The sequence below is a fragment of the Cornus florida genome, unplaced genomic scaffold (assembly GCF_030987335.1).
Source record: "Cornus florida cultivar Cherokee Brave unplaced genomic scaffold, ASM3098733v1 CherokeeBrave_3.0.0_Hap2_Chr08, whole genome shotgun sequence".
In the NCBI taxonomy this organism is placed as follows: domain Eukaryota; kingdom Viridiplantae; phylum Streptophyta; class Magnoliopsida; order Cornales; family Cornaceae; genus Cornus; species Cornus florida.
Genome location: NW_026775578.1, coordinates 36,283,834 through 36,300,928, shown reverse-complemented (window position 1 = coordinate 36,300,928; position 17,095 = coordinate 36,283,834). Strand labels below are relative to the sequence as shown.

General features: G+C 32.8%; 1 pseudogene; it reads right to left on the bottom strand.

The window, feature by feature from the left end:
• Positions 1–1,320: 1,320 nt before the first annotated feature.
• Positions 1,321–16,574, bottom strand: LOC132271298 (cellulose synthase-like protein H1; annotated as a pseudogene).
• Positions 16,575–17,095: the final 521 nt, after the last annotated feature.

Sequence of the window (17,095 nt, the reverse complement as noted above, 5' to 3'; positions counted from 1 at the left end):
ACTATATATGAGAGATTTATGTAAATTATCACATATTAAAATAGCTTTTACTTTAGAATTGATGTATACAAATTTGATTTCAGAGGCATATCTAGTGGCGATAGTTAAAATACAAAAATACCCTTTACTTTAGTACAAATTACACTCTTCCTCCTCTAAAGACATATTTAAAATAAAATACTGTTACACAAATTTAATTCGAAATGTGTATCTCGAATTTGATGTAACTATAATTGAAAGACTTTTCTATAAAAAATTGGAAATATAGGATAACCCGAGTTTTAATTTGTCAAAGCATCAAATACAATTGAATGGTGTGAATATGAATTAACAGACTTATATGAAAAGGAAAAAAAAAAAATTACGAGGGCATTAATTAAAGGGTAAAGTGTAAAAAAACTCCTTGAATTATGTTTGAATTTGCAAATAATCCTTTTGAACTGTATTTTGTGCGTAAAACCCCCTAAACTATCTCATTTTGTTGCAACATACCCCAATGACTTACTATATTTATTAAATGACCATAATGCTCATTCTTATTGAATTACATTTAATATATTTTTCTTATCTAATAAATTATGAAAAAATTCATAATAATTTGATGATATATTTTTCATTAAATTTGCATAAATTTACTTTTAAATTTTTTTAAAATTAATTAATTTTTATTTTTTTAATGAATATATTACATGAAAAGAAGGTATTTTTTTCAAAAGTATTTTATTAATTTCTCATCAATATATTGTACGAAAAAGATGATATTTTTTTACGATAAAAATGTTTAAATTGGTTATAATACGTTTTATTATAAATAATAAAGTTTTAATAATAAGTTAATCAATTTAGAAAATGGTAGTTACAAATCTATTTATCTATTTTATTTTTTCATTTCTATGAAAAATTAATGCTAAAAATAAAATTAAGTTAAATAGTATAATTAATATTTACATAATAGAAAAGATAATAAAAATAATTTAATAAGAAATAAAAATTTTAATGAGAAAGGGTAATATAGTCTTCAAGGGGGTTATTTGCAAAAAAGCAATAATTTTGGGAGGTTTTTTGTACGTAACCCTCTACTCGATCAACAACTTTTAATATGTGATCCAAATTTGTTCCATGACATGTAACATTCAATCAGTGAGCTAGAGAAGTCTAACAAGGATAGAATTTCTTGCTCCAAAAAAATGAAGTTATTCCCTTTTTTTTCTAAAATCAAATTTCATATTATTTCAAAACTAAATTCTTATCATAACACAATAACAAATTTTATAGTTTTATACCCCAAGTCTAACCCATTGAAGTCCATTTGCAAAAGAACTACACAAACAATAAAGCCAATGCCCCAGACTTATATATGGTGGATGAGGGAATCCTATATTTTCCTATCCCAAACAGGCCCTTAAGATATGGCCAGAAGCAAAGCACCACATACAGGCTACCTATGAACTCCCCTATCCCACACCCATTCCCATCATTACGAACTCGTCGAAACCCTAATAGTCCGGTGGCTAATGCCATCAAGTGCACCAGCAAAACAGTGGTGCCTGGGATGAAAATCGGGGACTCATTGAATGTGTACCTTCCAGCATTGGCATCGACATTGTCATCATCATCTTCGCTACTTGTTTGCTCTTTTTGTGTAACCTCAAGCACCGTCTCCGATAGACCTAAGAGCTTTAGTATAACACTTAACATTCCAAATAACCATGCAGTCATCGCGATCATTCTGCACATTCTCTGGTTATTCCACCATGCGCGAATTGACAGGCCAATTCGAAGATACTCTGGTAGGGTGTAAAGGTTGTAGATGACAAATATCGAAACCGATATCAATATGGCCGATTCTTGAACCTACAGGAACCAATTAAACTTATTGTGTTATTTGAATTTTATACGTATTTTATGTCTAAAGGGTTTGTAGTATAGTGGTACTTTTTATTTGTCCAGAATTTAAGTTCATAAGACAAAGTGAGTGTGTGTCTCAACAAAGAAAAAAAACTAACTTGACAAAAAGACATATTATGTTACCTTCAGTTTTGTGAAAATGGTTGATAAAATTGAGAAGAAAATAACATTTTTTTTTTCAAATAATTAAAATACAGTTTTTGAAAACAAATTTATTTTTCTGATTTAATTGAATTTCAGAAAACAGTATTTAAAAACTATCAACCAAACAAATTTTTAGGCAATTTTCTAATTTGGTTTTTTTATAAATAAAAAGTTATTCTAAGAGAACTAAACCAAAGAAACCTCATTTTGTTGTAGTGTTCGTTAAACTCTATATGCTCGCATGGACGGAGCTATTCAGTCATTGGCCCCACTGATTTATTTATTTTTTAATACCCTTGTAAATTTTTTATTTTGAAACATATACCTATGAAAATTAATATTTGCCTCAACTAAATTTTTTTAAAAATTTGCACTATTGCCCCCACAAATCCACAATGTTGGGAATCTTTAAAGAGAATTTTTTTTTTTTTTTTTTTTTTTTTTTTTTTTTTTTTTTTTTTTTCTAAGGTCGCCCCTCACATAAATTTCTGAATCTGTCCCAATATGATCGGATAATAAATTGATCTAGTGGACAGGTCCAATGAATAATTTATCTATGTTTGGCTGTATTAAATAGAAACCTTAGAATTGGAATTGATAAAATTAGAGAAAAATTTAGTTCAAAATAATAATAATAAAAAAAAATTGAACTATTTTTTTTTTCTTCTAATTCTAATCCCAATGCTCCAACTCCGAATATAGCCTAAATAAATATTGATTAGGGATGAATGGCTGTGGTTGGTGCTTACCTTGGGCAAGAAGCGTGAGTTGGTGAGGATAGAAAACGCGGGCAAAGCAGCATAACACAGCTCTGGAATTGAACGTAGGGGCCAAACTTGAATCCACATGTATGCTATACATTGCTTTAATTGGAGCTTACCAGTGAGCGTAGCAATCAATGGGCTTCTTGGGCTGATTAGGATTTCTAGAAGCCCAGTGGCCCATCTCTTCTGCTGGATCATAGACGTAGGCCCAGCCGAAGGTACGCACCCTAAAAATGCATCTAGGTCAGGATTACAGTAGGCGGATCTCCAACCCTTCCTATGCATGGCAAGTCCAGTAAGCATGTCTTCTGCTGTAGATCCATATATCCAACCAACCTGAAATGTTGTTATCAAATCACCGATCATCACAACTAACATATGAGTGACGGACCCAAAATTTTTTTTGATGGGAGTGCAAATAAAAAATATTGAAGATAATTTTTTTAAAATAAAATAATAAATATAAGAATTTAATTTTTTGTGGTTTGTCCGACTTAGATTGTTTGATATTTTAGCTGTATCCGTACTTCTTAAATTACCATGGATGTGGGACAGTAAAGAGTGAAGAAAGAAAGCCGATTTACTTTACTTTTTTTTTTTTTGCATCTAAAAATATCAATGAATGCAAGAATATATATGGTGGGTATTTTTTAAAATTAACTTGGAATATTAAAGTATGTGAGAGAGAATCATGAATGTGGCGGGGCAGTAGAAAGTGAAAAAGCGATGATTATCCTTTGGATTAAAAAAAAAAAAAAACATAGCGGGGGCAAGAATTTGAAGTGGGTAGTTTTACAAATTGAGAGGGGGGCGTTTTGAAAATTTTAACAAAAAAATATAAGTAATAATGCAAATAGGAAAAAATCCATTGGGCACTGGTCCTTAACTAGGTCCGTGCCTGATTCATATGTAGTACACACACCCAATTGGGTATCTACTCTCATTTTAAAGTGAAAGGCAGAGAGGAATAGTGTTGCGGTGGAAAGCTCGGCTCACATCAGATCCGGATAGTAAGTGAAATGGATATAAATGCATTAGAAATGGCCCAAATGGGTTAGATGTTAATCATACATAAAATTTTAATCTTTTGGGTTGGATCCGTGTATCTAGGGGAGGGTACATTGGGCTGGGCTCCAGCCCACCCCAAAAAAAAAAAATTTATTGTTACTATGGGTAATTTTAAACCCAACCCAAAAAAATAAATAATAATAATAATAATAATAATTATTATTATTATTAATATTAACCCACCCAAACAAGTCCAAGTCAGTTAAGTCACAATACTAAAATAAAGGCCTAAACCAAACAAACCCTAATAAATTTTTTTACTTAAAACCCGACCCCCTCTTCTTCCTCCACCGTAGACACAGCCTTGCTCTGACCAGAATCTTGACCTTTGTCTCCAGACTTCGCGATACTTTGAGTTACGACACGATAAAGATATGTGAATACCAATCTGTGTTTTTTTTTTTTTTTGGCACCCTGGTTAAGTATTGTAAGAGTTCTTTGTCAGGTCATTTTTTTAGTAATAAACCAAGTAAGCCATTTTTAATTTCTTCTTTTTCACTCTTGATTGAGCATGATATAAACTTAGTTTTTAGGGCATTAATTTTCAGTTATGTATATACTAATTAATATAACAAACCACACAATATGTAGTCTCTCACCTGTGTACCCCAACTGGTACCATGTTCATAGACACAACTTGCGACCTTGCAGGCTGCCTCCATTGAAGTTGAAAGATCCAGTTGACTATAAGATTTCCCATTCCACCCTAACAAAATCTGAGCAGCTTCTTTGTTGAATATCTTCAAATTTCCAAATCTTTTCCCCAAGTACTCATCGCTCAATTTACGTAATAATATAATTCATTTAGTATTCTATATATATAAGATCAATCTAAATTATTCTTTAATGTCTAAAATAGTACATTGTGAGTGGAATATCCGGGATTCAGGGACCATTTTACACTGGAAGTGGATGTTTTCATAGAAGAAAAGTTATTTATGGCTTATCACCCGATGAGAAACAAATTAACGGTACATTAAGTTAATTTGTTTCTCATCGGGTGATAAGCCATAAATAACTTTTCTTCTATGAAAACATCCACTTCCAGTGTAAAATGGTCCCTGAATCCCGGATATTCCACTCACAATGTACTATTTTAGACATTAAAGAATAATATATATATATATATATATATATATATATATATATATATATATATATATATATAACACGAAGAACTAGTGGTTAATTCATGTACCGTTAATTTGTTTCTCATAGGGTGATAAGCCATAAATAACTTTTCTTCTATGAAAACATCCACTTCCAGTGTAAAATGGTCCCTGAATCTCGGATATTCCATTCACAATGTACTATTTTAGAATTAAAGAATAATTTAGATTGATCCTATAAATTTATTCAAAAGTTTTCTTATACTATATTAACCAAATAAAAAATAATAATAAAAAAAAAGAGTAGTAATAATAGATAGATTGTACTAGTATTAAAATAACAAGTTTAATTAATTACACACTTCGTGCAAAACCACCAATTGATTTCCAAATGGATCATCCTTTGGTCCATCATAGAAGTATTGGGGGACTGAACGAATGCAGAGTCCCTTTCGTTTTCGACACCAAGGTGCAGACATATTGCGTGAAGAGTGATTTGTGAATTGTTGGCGTACATGTCACAATCTACGTTTAGCATGAAAGGAGCATTCGTCATCACTCCGCAGACTCTGGTCTGTTCATGATATTGATTATGTTAATTTTGATAAATTAACGACATTAAAATGAATAATTAAGAATATATAATATGAGATATGGAAATGTATGTGTATAGTATAGACAAAGATTGCATATATAAGTTAGAACTTCCTTGTCGGTGCTGAAAAATTTCACATTCATTGCGCCAGCTTTGAAATGATGTGGATGGTTTGGACGCTTCTCTCTTGAAATATAGACAAGATGTGGCAATCCATTTGAACCATCGTCTTAGTTCTCCCATATTACCTGTAAAGGGCCAAAACACTTTCAGATGACTTGTTCTATTTTGTAAATAGCACTATTGATCATTTTCCCAATGTATTATAGAGAAATACTACTTTCTCATGCTTCCTACACTTTCCTGCGAAACAAACAATATCGTTTAAAGTAGCTTACATCACATTTCACAGATTATTGTTTTTTTCTCTCTCATTATTGTCCAAATGGAGACAAATCGAATCTTCAACCTTCTAGAGCTAGATACCACTTGGTTAACCTCCTTCTTATCCATTTCATCTTATTGTCCAATGCGGACTAGAAATATATTTTAGGGGCTAATATATTCTAGAGTGGATTAATATTATTAATTTTTTATGTTTTTTAACTGGACTTAAATTACCTATAATCCGCCTAGTCCAAATGGAGACAAATCGAATCTTCAACCTTCTTGAGCTAGGTACCACTTGGTTAACCTTCACCTTATCCATTTCATAATTAAAATTTTCTAAACAAATCAATACAAGGGCTACAACATATATATAATGATACCCTAATAACTATCATATATCATGGCTCATAGACCATGAGCATGTTCACATCATAATTTACTTTTTAAAGATGAAATAGAAAATAAAATAATATTTAATAATTTATTTTGTTTTCAATATTTTAAAAGTAAAAATTTAGAAAGTATGTTTAATAATTATGATTTTAAATTTATTTTCTAAAATCATCCCCACTCTCTCAATCTCCATCTATGCCTATGCAGCCGCATCCGCACCACCCTGTAACAACAACAGTGGCAGCGCCGCCGCCACCACAGTCCCCACCTCCTCAACCACCACCACACCACCATCACCATCATTATGGTTCCGGAGAACAAACCACCACCAACACCACGACAATCATTCACAGCCCCACCACCACTGTAGTCATGGTGGTTGCCTAAATTCCCGACTCAAGAGGCTGTTGGGAAACGTGCCAATTTTAAAAACTTTTCGAGGGATTTTGATTCATAGATCTTGATTCATCACATAGAGACAAGTTTTATGCAAAAATAAAATATGATGTATCATTCAATTAACAGATTGAATACTTACAACAAAGGTCTGAGTAAACCTTTAAAACTTTCCTCTAAAGTGAATGTTCTCACTTATTGTAGATCCCTTAGCAAGATACCTTCTCCTTGGATCTCCATCTTCTTGGTAATTGTTTTGCCTTTAGGAATCACTCATATGCCTCCATGAATGACCTTGGAAAACTAGGCTTGTGGGAGCCTCCATTAGATGAGAACATAAACCCTAATTTTCTAGAAAGAGAAAATATATTCATTTTCTTTTCCTAAAAATCACCCCTAAAATATACATAGACCATGTATATTTATAGGCAACATAAAGATAAAGAAAAGGAAACAACAAATCTTTCTCAATCTCTAATTCACATGTCTCAAATCTAATATGATTCCAATATCAAGTTGGGCTACGAGTGAGAATCCATTGGGCCTATTATTTTATTAGCTATAATGAATTAATAATTGGCCTGGTCCATGGACCCAATTCAATTAATTCATAAATTAATTTCTACTCCACTAAAAGAAATTAATTGTATTCCAATTAAATAATAAATAACCTCTAAATCAATATTGCACTTTGACCCCTCTATGCATAATTAGTTATCGGATAAATAAAGCCATCAATTCGACTACTTAATTAATATATTTATTTTGGTACCTTTGATTATTTCTGGTTCGATCATAATAAAACATTTGTTTGACAAAAATAATAATTTAAATAAATAAATATATAATAAATCATTTTGTCTAAAAACAAACGAAGGCCTTCGAATTTACTTTGTGATCAACCATAATCAATACAAAATAAATACAAGTAGTAATGATGCAAATATTGAAAATATAAACCTCTTATTAATTGCATAACTACCCAAAGTGTCGGTCTAAGGATCCCGAAGAATCCGCCGAACAAATCAAAGTAATTATTAATTAATAAAAGAGTCTATACTTTTCTCATGCTTAAGAGTCAAATGCCATAACGGTGATAGGGAGCAATTGCATACGACGGCTCTCGCAATATATCTCAACCTAACGCAGATTCAGTTCAAGTCTTAATTAATTATGATTCCATCCATAATTACCGACTATGAATAATTTATGATTACTATTTATATTCATGTATTGATCACCATCACATACATATATAAATATCTCTTGTAATCAAGAAGACACTATCAATTCTATAATGAATCGAAACATAATACATTGAATTCACCAATTGTACAAAACATAAAAATTTCAGAAACGTCAGGAACACATGTCACTTTAATCCAAATGGGAATTTGCTATGCCAGGGCATATAAATCCCATCAGCTCCCACTTGCCCTCATAACCAATTCAAATTGCATCTAACTTCAATGTTATCTAGGTGTTGATCAAAATTATTAATTAATGACACCTTTGTTAATAGATCAACAAAGTTGTGTTCCAATGCAATGTTCTAGCCACAAGTACATTTTCTTGCCGGACAATATCATGTAGAACATGATACTTCCTCTCAGTGTATTTTGTCCATCTATGGAACCTTGGGTTATTGGTTTGGACTACTTCTACACTATTGTCGCAATATAACTCGATAGGCAGGCTAGTATGCTCCACAACCTCTAAATCAGTGAGATCAAACCAAAAAGCTTCTTTTGCCGCCTTTAAGGCTGCAATGTACTCTACCTTCAGGTTTGAGTCAGCAGTTTAAATCTGCTTAACAATCTACTAACTGATTTTCCTTCTATTGAGTGAATATACACCGAGTCATGAACCTCATAGTATCTACTTCTGATTGAAAATCAGAACTAGTATACCTGACTAGTACCATATCATCATATCCGTAAATGAGTATGAGATCATTAGTTCTCCTAAGGTACTTAATGATATTTTTCACAACAGACCAGTTATCAAATCCAGGATTGGACTGATATCTACTGACTATCCCTACAATGTAGCGGATGTCCTGTTTGGTATAGACCATGGCATATATGAGACTCCCATATGCCAAAGCATATAGTTCCAGTCTCATTCGCTCAATATCCTCTGCTAGTCTTGGAAAACTACTTACTAGAGAGAGCAATCCATATCAATAAAGTAAGAACTCATTCTTTGAGTTATGCATACCAAACTTGGTCAAAACTTTATCAATGTAGGATTATTAAGATAAGCCTATTTTCCTTTTAACCTGATCTTGCAAAAGCTTGATCATAGGAATATAGCTTACATTTTGAAAATCCTTCATTTAAAAGTAATTGAACAACTACCTCTTTATTGATGACAAAACTTCCACATCATTCTAAATGAGTAGGATGTCATCAATATATATAGAATCAGAAAAATAATGACATTCCCTTGTACACTCATGATTTATTCACTAAGAAATCTTCTGGAATCTTTTTGTACATTAACTTGCCTTCTATAGGTATCACCCTACTATAAAGTTCTATAAGATCCCAGAATTTATTAGAATACATAGATTCCAACTCTGATTTCATAGTAACTCGCCAAAACGATCTGTATCCATATCGGTTCACGCTTCCGTGTAGCTTACTGGGTCCAACTCATGTTTAACAGGGATGTTCCAAACGGTCTCACCTAAAAACATGATTCTGTCGGATTGGATGACAATCCTCCCAATGTACCGATGCAGGAATCTGTGTACAAGATGATGCTGACGCATCAATAGGGAATTCATCTATAATTCTAAATCTCTATAATAAGTGTGTTCATCTTGTGGTACAATTGGTACTAATACCATATTCTCTAACATTATGTTACCGGGTATGTTATTTATAATATGATCCTCCTATAGATAAATAGTGAGTTTAAACAATCAAATTTTATCATTGAGATCATAAAATAATCCATCCTAGTGACTTTAGAGTAGCTATCAAATCTAGCATGCCTATGATCTGTTTCCAACTTACTTGTCCATATCAAGCGCACATGTGCATGACTACCCCATATGTGCATGTGATTCAAACTAAGATTTAGTCAAAAACACAGCTCAACAGTATCCTTGAGACAGACTAAGATAGAATGCAATTCATAGTGTGCATTGATATCGTCAAAACTAAATTCTAAAATGAAAGAGATAATGTAGCATAACAGATCATAGATCTAACCATGTTAAGCGGAATTCTGTTATTCCTTTTTGACACCTAAATCCATTTAGCGTCAATTGCGGAAAACCTGGTACACCACACCCTCATTAACCATATAGTCTTTGCACTATCCCAAGAAATACTCATATCCACAATCAGATTGGATTGTTTTGATAAGTTTACCTAATCTGTGCTCCACATCAGTCTTGACACTTTCAGAATGTACCAAAAGTTTAAGCCTCGTGTCACATCAAATAAATTTATCCAAAACGTGAGTAAACTTGCTTGGATGTTCATAAGACTACACGTGTCTGTGTGTACCGACTCTAATTGTCCTTTATGTCTATTTCATCTGGCTGATTAAGCCCTTAGAGTTATCTATCCTTCAAAACAAGATTCATAAGTTTGGTTTAGGCTCCTCTGCCTCATTAGGTAATAAACCTTATTTGACCAATCTTTGAATTTCATTTTGACTTATTATAACCCAAAAATAGACACTAAAAATACAATGAGTCAAGAATAACAATTTTTCTCTTAACATTCAATTTAGAAGATGCAACATTAGTTTCTACATCCTGCAAATCTTAAGAGTTTGTGATTATAGTATATTAACCATCTTTCAATGCAGCAGAAGCAATCGCATATCTATTCAATTTTATAAAACCAGTTTTATAAACCACAAGTGAAACACGAATTAGATTGCGTCTGACTTCTGTGCATAAAGATAGTTCTCTAAAACTAATATCCTCATACTCTCTAATTTCAGATGTAATACTCCCACTGACTTTGCTACAACCTTGGCATCAGGTTAAAAGACAAATATATATCCATATCATCGAGGCTTCTGGATTCCTGAAATCCTTGCAATGAATTGCAAACATGTTTAGTGGTTCCAGAATCTATTCATCAGGAATCAATAGATACAACCACATAACATAGCTCAATGATTAAATATAAATTTTCTATACCACGTCATTGTTTAGACAGTTTGTCCTTTAGTGTCTTAGTTAGGGGCAAAAGAAACAGTTTCCTTCGCCTTCAACATACAATGCCTTATTCCCTTTAACCTTTTGGATACCTATATTTTGTGCTAGCCTAGTCCTTTTATCATCCTTCTTCTTTCTATTACCCGTCCACTTGGGCCTAGAAGAAGATGGTATAGACTAGGTTAGATTAATAGGAACGCCCATACTTTTGATTATCCCTTCATCTGTTACCAAGTCTATAAGGATATCAGCGAGTGTGAACTCAAACTGATTCCTTATTTAGTTTACTCTGAAAGAGCCAAACCAGTTTGGTAACAAGGCAATAATCATGTCAACTTAAACTTACCATTCAAGTCAGCCTTTTTGACCTCCAGTTCAATTTTTAAATAATAAACAATCATTTTCCAAAATTCGATCTCATACTGGAGTTCCTTAGGCTATCTTGATGGTATTCAAGTCTGACATAGTACTTTGGCATACTCTCTATCTAATCTCACTAAAACACCTCATTAAGTATTTTAAAATAAAGGAATTAGGTATAGGAGTATTAAATAGATTTTGTACCCTTACGTTGTGAATAAAATATCTAAGTTCCTTTTCTAATCATTATAAATGAGGTCCACATACATTGAATATGTTAGCAAGCAGATTAAATGGATTAGACATAATTAATCTGAATATAAATGCATTCATACAATATACAAGGTGAATTATTAATATTATCATGCATATTTAAAATTAAAATGAGTTTGTTAACCACATAATATAATAAATCTCAATTGAATAAGAGATCATTATCATTATTGGTGAACAATCCCTTTTAATTAATGCGGGTCCCTCAACTCTGTAGCATAATAAATCAACCAATCAATATGTCAATAACTTATCCTGTTGGAGGAGTTCATTATTACTATTGTTGAGATTCATTTCCTATTAGGCGAGCACTTCCATTAAAATAGTATGTGGGTCCCTTAACCACTGCATGAAAAATCGGATAACCAACACGCCAATAACTTATTCGGTTGGCGAAGTTCATTATTACTATTGGCGGGCAAATCCCATCATCTCCATATCTCTTAAGACAATGCCTTGTCTATCTATATGAAATGATTCTCGATTATGTTTAACCTTTCTAAAATCACCTAATGTAGACCATTCCGTTGGGGAGCTAACACTATTGATTTTAGATTGAGTGTATAACGTTATTAATGCTCTAATGAAAAATAAAATATTAAATATCTTGTCATTATAATCTAGACTCTTTAAGTCATGCGTAGGGCCTTATTTTTAAAGATCTAATAACAATGAACATTTAATATTTTTATTTTCATGAGACAACCATTCTTGTAATATTAAGACTCTTCAAATCATGCGTGAGGCCTTATTTTTGAAGATCTAATTACAATGGTTTTAATAACGAAGGTCATTGGGCAATGTATAAAAATCTCCGCTCCCACTCAATTTTTAATCATTAATAATTAGGATTTTGAATTTATTCATTTACATGATATAATGCATGCAAAACGTCTTGATTTTAATCCAATTAAATTTAGAAAATATTTGGACATTTAAATGATTCACTAATGTTTAATTTGAAGCACAATTTAAAAATAATTTACAAAAAAAAAAAAAAAAAAATTCGTTTCCCAATAAGTGTCCTCAAATTAATTAGTAATCAAATCCAATTAATTTTCATAATTTAATTAATATAAATCAAGTCATTTAATTAAATATCATGGATCCAATGCATGAATAATAATTAATCAACAATTATCTATTCCATACATCACATAAATAAATAAATGACAGATAAAGCAAATAAAAACGGCCAATGGAATCAGCTTTTAACATTTATGTGCTCTAATTATTGCGCGAGGGTTCTTCATCAGCTTGTATACACCTGCAGGAAGCTGTAACTCTATCCCACGCACCACCAGACACAATTGGACACCTCAAAAACCCATCTGAACAACCTACACGCGCTCCTGGAGATTTCCAGCGCGTGTCACGTGCTCCCATGCGCCTGCACGCACTGGGAGGAGGTTGGGGTGCCTTTTACGCGCCCCCAAGCGTGTGTGGGTATGCGCAGCGCGTTGCATGCGCCAAATGGCGCTGCATGCAATCGGCGCTGACCTTGTCAGCGTGTGTTCTTCACGCCCCAAGGGCGCTGACTGCAGTTGGCTTTATAGCGCGTGCTCCTCACGCGCTATATGGAGGCTGCCACACCGGATCATCACTCTCCACATGATTTGATCCTACGGTTATTTATGCGGTTGCATAGTAATATTATGTACCGCGATGCACTGAATCTCGTGTCCTCTTCCGGTAATGACCTCGCCGCCGGCGAAACTCCGGTTGCCGAAAAATCGCCGAAAAAATTCCAGAAAATATTTTAAAAATTCCAGAAAATATAAATTAAGCCAAAAAAATTCCAGAAAAATTCCAAAAAATTCCAGAACAATTCTAGAAAATTCCTGAAGCCTAATTTAACCCTTTTAGACCTTCTTGAAGCTTCATAGCATCTTTTGATGAATATTACATGGCTTTAAAAATATTTACAACTTGAAATACAATGGAAAAAATTAAATTACATCATTGAATTTTCAAACGGCTAAATCAAAGTCTTAATTACATTCATCCAAAGATAAAATTACATTCCAATAACCTATAAGCTTCATCCATGGCCCAATCATAAATCAACATTCATCCAATCACAAATATACATACATCATGATAATATAAAAATATATACATATGCATATATAAATTTGGATCCGTGAATGATGATTTTTATAAAATCATGATCTCTAGTGATGAATCAAATTATGCTTTGATACTACTGTTGGGAAACGTGCTAATTTAAAAAACTTTTCGAGGGAGTTTGATTCATAAATCTTGATTCATCACATAGAGACAAGTTTTATGCAAAAATAAAATATGATGTATCATTCAATTAACAGATTGAATACTTACATCAAAGGTCTGAGTAAACCTTTAAAACTTTCCTCTAAAGTAAATGTTTTCACTTATTGTAGATCATTTAGCAAGATGCCTTTTCCTTGGATCTCCATCTTCTTGGTAATTTTTTTGCCTTTAGGAATCACTCATATGCCTCCATGAATGACTTTAGAAAACTAGGCTTGTGGGAGCCTCCATTAAATGAGAACATAAACCCTAATTTTCTAGAGAGAGAAAATATATTCCTTTTCTTTTCCTAAAAATCACCCCTAAAATATACATAGACCATGTATATTTATAGGCAACATAAAGATAAAGAAAAGAAAATAACAAATCCTTCTCAATCTCTAATTCACATGTCTCAAATCTAATATGATTCCAATATCAAGTTGGGCTACGAGTGAGAATCCATTGGGTCTATTATTTTATTGGCTACAATGAATTAATAATTGGTCCGGTCCATGAACTCAATTCAATTAATTTATAAATTAATTTATACTCCACTAAAAGAAATTAATTGAACTCCAATTAAATAATAAATAACCTCTAAGTCAATATTGCACTTTGACCCCTCTATGCATAATTAGTTATCGGATAAATAAAGCCATCAATCCGACTACTTAATTAATATATTTATTTCGGTACCTTTGATTATTTCTGGTTCGATCACAATAAAATATTTGTTTGACAAAAATAATAATTTAAATAAATAAATATATAATAAATCATTTTGTCTAAAAACAAACGAAGGCCTTCGAATTTACTTTGTGATCAACCATAATCAATGCAAAATAAATACAAGTAGTAATGATGCAAATATTGAAAATATAATCCTCTAACTATTAATTACATAACTACCCAAAGTGTCGGTCTAAGGATTCCGAAGAATCCGCCGAACAAATCAAAGTAATTATTAATTAATAAAAGAGTCTATACTTTTCTCATGCTTAAGAGTCAAATGCCATGACGGTGATAGGGAGCAATTGCATACGACGGCTCTCGCAATATATCTCAACCTAACGCGGATCCAATTCAAGTCTTAATTAATTATGATTTCATCCATAATTACCGACTATGAACAATTTATGATTACTATTTATATTCATGTATTGATCGCCATCACATACATATATAAATATCTCTTGTAATCAAGAGGACACTATCAATTCTATAATGAATCAAAACATAATATATTGAATTCACCAATTGTACAAAACATAAAAATTTCAGAAACGTCAGGAACATATGTCACTTTAATCCAAATGGGAATTTGCTATGGCAGGGCATATAAATCCCATCAGAGGCACCATCTGACAAAGTAATGGCTGTGAACAGTGTAGGAAGTAGAGAAAGTAACAAATCTTCACTTTCTCTTTAATAAACATAATTTTTATTTTTACTTTACATTTTAGGAATTGACAGTAAAAAACACTGAAATTATTCTTGTTAGTGAAGAGGCCTTGTATGTATACCTTAATTATTGTTTGATGGTTTGTGCGTTCAATATTTGAGAACACTGCAAAGTCGCCAGTTAGGTCACACGGAAAGGACCTTCGAGCAGCATCTTCAATTTTTTGACTAAGCTGTTCATATGCACCCTACAAACAAAGAAAGACAAAACACATTTGTAAAATATCAATGCCAGTACTTATCTACATGTAACGACTTCTATTTTAATTACCTTCATCTTCTTCCATTCTTGCTGGAACTCCAAGGAAGTATCAACGCCTAATGACGACTCGGTCTTTCTAGGAAAGTATCGAAATGGAGCTCTAATCTGAACTTTGTACTTCTTACAGAAAGGAACCCACAGCTTTGCAAACTTGGAAGCTTCAATTAGGGCATAAAAAGTGAGAGGGGAAGCGCCGTCGTCGGAAACATAGCAAGCCAACTTGTCAGCTGGGTAATCTAATGCTAACAAGGATAGAACAGTGTTCACTGTGATGATAGGTGGTTCTAGTGCAGCGTCTGCTGTTGTAACAAACATGTCCACTGGAGGGAGTTCAGAAGCCCTATTGAAAAGAAAATATATTAAAATTAAACATACATATAAACTTAATTCGTCAACTAAGATACCAGGCCTCAAACCTGCTCAAAGGGGTGAAGTAAAAATGGACTCCAAACCGAAACATGCATGCTTGCAAGGATGGGTAACATACATATAATCTTAACCAAGTTATATGTAAACAACCACTCTAATTTTGTACATGTTATACCATTGCAAAACATGTTCATATATATATGTGTGTGCGCGTGAGCGCGCGTAGAATAATTTGTAGTTTGTATATTTAATTATACCATTGCAAGAGTCTTTCAGGGTGTGCTATGAAATCCACTTGATTCCATTTAGTGGTGACAGTAAGAATCCACACGAAAGTGAAGAATAGCTCGCAAAAGAAGGCCATGAGCCAAGAGACGCCATGGTTTTCACGGTTAAGAAGACGATAGCTAAGGAGGGAGATGAGAAGGAAGAGGATAATGAGTTCCACAGCTCGTGGTTTCGTGTTTTTACGACAAATTCGTTCATATAGTGGGAGAGAGGAGACTGAGCTGGCCATTGAAGAAGCTAAGAGTACTGTGAGTCTGTGATAAACTAGCTAGAGTTCTGGTGTGTATATATATATATATATGTTAGTAGTAGTGTATATAAATATGGATGTCACAAATTTTTTTTTTATTAGGATTAGGCAAACAAGATGCTAAATCTCAAGACTGAATAATTGTCACTTCCCACATCACAAGGGTCACCGGCACTAATATATATTTGAGACACCTTGTAATTGTGTTGAGCAATTTTTTAAATTGCTAACAATAATAATTATATTACTTCAATTTTTGGTTTTCAAATCGCATCTTTTCATGTTTTTCATGTGCTAATGACCTCTTAACCCAATGCTATGCAAATGGCCTGAGACATGTCAGTTAAAAGGTGTTAAATAGTTCAACGACCGACCAACCCCAACAACTATGCAATCAAATATATTAATTTTATAATTGCACGTGGCTTGTTCTGATTGATTGAAACCCAACAACCTAAAATTTCCCCACTTCAAAGAGATACAAGCATATCACCTTTTCACACACGTGCTTTCTTCTCCTAGGACAGTTGGCATGAAAAGTACTCGGAACAAAAAAACGAAGAATATATGAAAAGTATCAGACTTCTTCCCCCTCATCCTTAGTT